Below are 5,521 nucleotides of genomic sequence, written 5' to 3' on the forward strand. Positions count from 1 at the left end.
CTATGAGTCGCAGGGGACTCGACGGCACATAACAACAACAACAACATTGTTTCCATACTTGAGGGCTCAGCCTCAATTGCCATACCTACTATTCTAAGTGTGCTCTATTATACATAGGGTTTTTGAAGGCTTGCTCTTTCAGAAGTAGGTGGTCAATCTTTTTTCCTAGTCTGTCTTAATTTGGATGCTCATATTTAAAACATTATCAGTCAGACAAACATTTTACAGAGAAAAGCAGATTAAAGATATTTTCCAGTAGTAGAAAAACCAATAGTTTCTGTGTTGTCCCCACCCTTGGCAGGTGTATTTTGACCCACTCTTTTCCCTACTCCACCAGCATTCACTTCTACTAAAACCTACTCCAATAGACATCTATTTTCTCTATCCGACCCTTGATGAGATGGCCTGTATATCAATCTTCTTGGTTTGTGTGATTCTCAATGCCTCAAACTGCTGCCAGTTTCTTCCAATGTGGGCAGTATTTCTTGAGTTCCAGAGTCCTGATCTTCTTCTCCAGGATTGACTTCTTGTGTTCTAAGGCCTCTTCTCCAGGAAGGTTGCTGTATCCTATAGATTTGATATATAATGTTGTGATGGATAAAAGATTAAATCTGGCAATGATTTCATCTTTCATAGATCAACAATTGACACCATTGGTACAAGCAGTTAGAAAATCAGGAGATGTATTACATTGGACAAGTCTGTCAGACACTTCTCTATAATGCTAAAGAGTAATGAATGATGTCAGTCTTCTCAATTACCTTCTATATATGTATCAGAAAGCTGGATAATGAATAAGGATGAGAGTAGTAGTGATAACTTTGAGTTGTAGTGCTAAAAAAGTTCTGAATATCCCATGGATTGCTAAAACAACAAACAGTTATATCTTGGGGTGGGTACAGCTTAAACTTTCCTTGGAGGTAAAGATGGCAAATCTTTGTCTAGGAGAGATTATTCAATGGAAAGGGGCATCATGTTTGGAAAGACGGAGGGATAGGATAGGATAGAGCAGGGTTCAGGCTGGCTGTTCATAGGGTGACTATAAGTCATACTTGATTTGACAGGACCTTACAACAAGAAGTCATGTATTCATGCTTCAGTTCAATAAAAAGTAATGATTGCCTCCTCTATACCAAGCAATGCATATATTCAAGAAATTCCACTAAGAATGTGGTGTGCATTTTACCTACTTTGAAACTCTGGTGGCTTAATGCCAACGAAAAGGTACACAGTTTGGATCCAACAACTGCTTTGGGAGAAAGATAGTCAGTCTCCTCTTGTAGGTCTTATAGCTTCTGAAAACCCACTTGCTGGTCAGCAGCAATTTAGTTTTGAGTTGATGATAAACAACAACAATATTGTGTTTTTCTTTTTGATGAGTTACTATTTTATGTTAACTGTTTCTATTATAAGACAAGTCACCTCATAAAAACAACAACCACAAAAAAACCCCCAAACAACAGATACTCATTACCACTGAGTCAGAACCAACTCATAGTTCACTGTCCATTGAGTTTTGAGGCTCTAAATTGTGTAGGGGGAAAAATTTGCTCATCTTTAGCCCGTGGAGTGACTGATAGAGGCCAACTGCTTGAAAAAATGTGACTTCCGGGTTAGCAGTTCTACTCCCTAAAGATTATACTAAACCCTCGATACCCTCAAAGTAAACATCAAAACACAAATACTATTTCCCCCTTGTGGATAAATAACATGAAGAAATTTGGTCATGTTTTCCTTAGGCTTAATTGAAGAGACATATAAAGACTCCATGCTGTTTTTGTTCAGTGCTACTGAGTCAAAAACAACTATAACAACCCTATAAACAACAGATCTGAACGCTAGCCTATCCTGTGCCATATATCTGACACACTTGAGCCCATTGCTGTAATTACTGTGTCAATCCATCTGGTTGAGGGTCTTCCTCTCTTTTGCTGACCCTCTACATTTCCCATGATCATGCCCCTCTCCAAGGAATAATAGCTTCATCATCTCTAAGCGACATTTGCTTGTTCTTTGGCAATCAGTCCTCTTCTTCAGTACCATATCTCAAAGGTATCAATTCTTCTGTCATCCTTATTAATTTTCTAGCTCTCAGAAACTGGATAGATACAATAGCGTCTTAATATAATTGAGTTATTAAAAGTGAATTTGATCAGAGAATGTTCTAAATGCATAGGGCATCAATTTAGCAAAGAGGCCGAGTATTACTTCACATTATTAATCAATATGCAAAGGTGTAATTAAGTTTAACAGTATAGTTAAAAAGAAGAAGACACTGAGAAAACTATGGATGGTTGAGTCTGGTGAGGACTAAGTTATGGATGCTTTCAAGTTCACACTAAGGATTATTTTTGGGACTAAAGCAAGTCATTGAATGTTTTAGCTGAACAAGGTTTTTTATATGAAAGATCAGATTGACAGTGACATAGTGGCTGGACTAGAAGTGAGGAAGTAAGCAGTAAGATAAGGTCATTTACAATAAAGACATATCAATTAATCTTGTGATAACCAATACTTTGAAACTATAGTATAGTTGGTGAATGTAAAGAAAGGAAACATATAAGGAAACATTGAAATATAAATTCAGAAGCTAAAGAAAAATTTGCTTCTACTTTTCTAATATGGTAGATATTATTTTCACCTTCCTATAGCATTTAATTAACTATCAGGGGTCTTGTACACCATTCAAGGAGCTATGTAGAAACTTAGAAAATTATATTATTTCTAATAAGTGAGAACAAATTTTACCAGTGGTCATTAGACTTGAAAGTTTTTCCACCTTCTGATCTTACTATTATTTTGTTAAAAGCATTCATTTTTTATTTTTGACTTTTAAAATTTGATGATCAAAGAAATGAATTTAGTAAATTAAATTCCACAAAATAATATTAAGCAATTTAGTATATTTAATCAAATGTAGTGACCTTGACCATCGTATCTTACATTTCATTAATCTATTTAATGTTTACTTCTTTGCCTTGAAGTCATTATTTGAGACACACACACAGGTACTTTGCTGTTCCTCTGTGGCAATGACATTAAGACATAAAAGAAGCCATTAGACATAAAAAGAAATCAGGAAATTGTTTAAAGTCAATTTTATTTTAAAGTCTTCATTTGGTAGTCATTCTCCCTGATTGTTCTTGCACTACAGAAAATGGCCAGGTGTGAGAAAGAGTAGCTGTGAAAATTCAGGGGAGAATGAATGAGGTGTACAGTTTATGATACGCATCCACCTTCAATACTATAATCAAAACTTTAGCGAAATATGAACTGAAAAGTAACACAATTGGTTTTAAAAATAATTATTACTATGTCTGGAAAATATTGTTCTAAGTGGTTTAAAAAATGTAGTTTCTTTCATAGTAGAGGAAATGTAAATTTAATTAACTAGTCTGGAGAAGAAAAAATATTTGGCCAGAAAGTACTCAAGCACAATTCTACTATGTTTGTTCCTCTGAGAGCCTCTCAGATGATTGGTCCTATGAAAGCAAGTAACAAATTTAAGACCACTGAACTCATGAGTTTGCTACAGAATCAGTAAAAAGTTGCACTGATAACTCAATGCAACCTCTCTGTTTCAAATACATTACTTGTCCTGTGGAAGAAAGACGAGCAATCTCTTTCCAAGTGTCTTACAACTTTAAAAACCCAATATAGGACTGGCTATGAGAAGGTTCTGATTTGATAGCAATGAGTGAGTTAGAGAAACTTATCTTCTCATCTGCCAACTATCTAATTATCTAATACCTACATTTACAACAATAGGGGAGAAAAGCTATATTCAATTATTTTTTTTTTTTGCCTTAAGGCTGTCTGTCTGTCAGTAAGAAACATAGTCATGTGATCTAGGAGTACCTTTTGGCAATGTTGGTTAAGGATATATAGCAACCTGGCTAGGTCATTATTCTCAGTGATGGTTTAGTATTCAGTTGACATATTTTAAGAAAGAGTTGCTGCTCTGGACACACTCATCAAGATGTGCCAAGAAGCCTGGAAGACAACCACCTGGTCAAGTGACTGAAAGAGATCCATATTTGTTCCCATTCCAAAAAAAGATGACTTAACATAGTGCAGAAATTGTGGAACATCATTAGTATCACATGCAAGCAATATCCTGCTGAAAATTATCCAAAAATGATGAACTGCCAGATGTGCAGTCTGGGTTTAGGAGATGTAGTGGCACTAAAGACATTAAACTCAACGTTAGATGGATCTTGGCTGAAAGCAGAGAGTACCAGAGGAATATCTATCTGTGTTTCATTGACTATGAAAAGACATTTTACTGTGTGGTTCACAACAATCTGTGGCTAACTTTGAGGAGAATGGGAATCCCAGAAGACTTGATTATGCTTATGTTAAACCTGTACTTAGATCAGGAAGCAGTCATGAGAATAAAGCAAGGAAACATTACATGGTTCAAAATTGGGAAGGGCGTGCACCAGGGATTTATCCTATCTCTATCTTTTCACTTTATATGCTGAACAGATCATCTGGGAGACTGGGTTCTATGAGGAGAAATGTGGCATCAGAATTGGAAGAAGATTCATCAGACGGCACAACCTTGCTTGAAAATAAAGGAGGACATGAGGCATTTGCTGCAGAAGATCAAGGACTGTAGTCTGCAATATGAATTGAAGTGCGGCATCGAGAAAACAAAGATTCACCACATCATGACAGACAGTGAAGAAACTGAGATTGTTAACAGCTTCAGTTTTCTTGGCTCCACAATCAAAACCCTTGATACCAGCAGTCAGAGAATCAAAAGACTAATTGCATTGAGAAATTTTGCTGTTAGGGACCTCTCCAGAGTACTGAAGAGCAGCGATGTCAGTCTAGAGACTAAGGTGTACCTGATCCAGGCCAATAACTTGCTATGCATCAGAGAACTGGACAATGACTAAGGACGATAGAAGAAGAATTTATGCTTTTGAGTGTGGGTACTGGAGAAGAGTTCTTAACATACTTTGGACAGCAAAGACCACAAACAGGTTTGTCTTGGAAAGGGAGAAATGAAGTTTCTCCTTGGAAGCAAAGATTTTGAAGCTCCATCTCACATACTTCGGACATGTAGCCAGAAGGGGCCAGCACATCATGCTGAGAATGGATGAAATGGATCGACACAGTAATGGGAGTAATGGGGTAGGTGTGTCAGAGTCAGCAAGACTGGCTCAGGATAGAGAAAGATTAGGAGCTATTGTACATAGGGTCGTTGTGAGCCACAGGAGACTAGATGTCACATAATAACAATTAGTACTTCATTATTGGCAATATAGTTTTTTGCACCATGAAGTTAGTAGCAAATTTGCTTAATTTGATTAGGGACCACAGGCAGGTGAGCACTTTGGTCAGTGGTAGCAGTTTTATCAAGCTGATAAGTATAGCAACCTCTAGATATATTAAAAAAAAACTGAGATTTTGTGTTAAATTATATTTTGCTTACAGAACTATATTATGTGTTTAGGCAGTGGCCCTGATAATCCTAAAATCACACTTTTCTGACAGTTTGAATTCACCACTG

This window comes from Elephantulus edwardii, unplaced genomic scaffold, assembly GCF_000299155.1.
Source record: "Elephantulus edwardii isolate Elephantulus edwardi_28Jun2011 unplaced genomic scaffold, EleEdw1.0 scaffold00351, whole genome shotgun sequence".
NCBI lineage: Eukaryota > Metazoa > Chordata > Mammalia > Macroscelidea > Macroscelididae > Elephantulus > Elephantulus edwardii.